Source organism: Cynoglossus semilaevis, chromosome 7 (genome assembly GCF_000523025.1).
Source record: "Cynoglossus semilaevis isolate Cse_v1.0 chromosome 7, Cse_v1.0, whole genome shotgun sequence".
Lineage (NCBI taxonomy): Eukaryota > Metazoa > Chordata > Actinopteri > Pleuronectiformes > Cynoglossidae > Cynoglossus > Cynoglossus semilaevis.
This window is the reverse complement of record NC_024313.1, coordinates 13,246,040-13,246,349: the sequence shown is the minus strand read 5'-3', so window position 1 is coordinate 13,246,349 and position 310 is coordinate 13,246,040.

The following is a 310-nucleotide window of genomic DNA, read 5'->3' as shown; positions in this document are numbered from 1 at the left end:
GTAACACCAGTACCACAAGTAACAGCAGCAGCAGCAGCAGCAGCAGTAACAGGTGGTCAGATGGAGGTGATGATGTCACAGGTGGTCAGATGGAGGTGATGATGTCACAGGTGGTCAGATGGAGGTGATGATGTCACAGGTGGTCCATGTGTCCGTGGTCATGTCTTGGGGGCGTCGCCCTCTTGTTGGAGGAGCGAGGAGTGACTCCTGCCAGGAGGTGTCACTGATGACTTGGCTTGGACATGACGTCCACCAGAGACGTCCTCTGGTGGATCCAGAGGAGGGAGGGGCAGTGGGGGGGGGGGGGGGA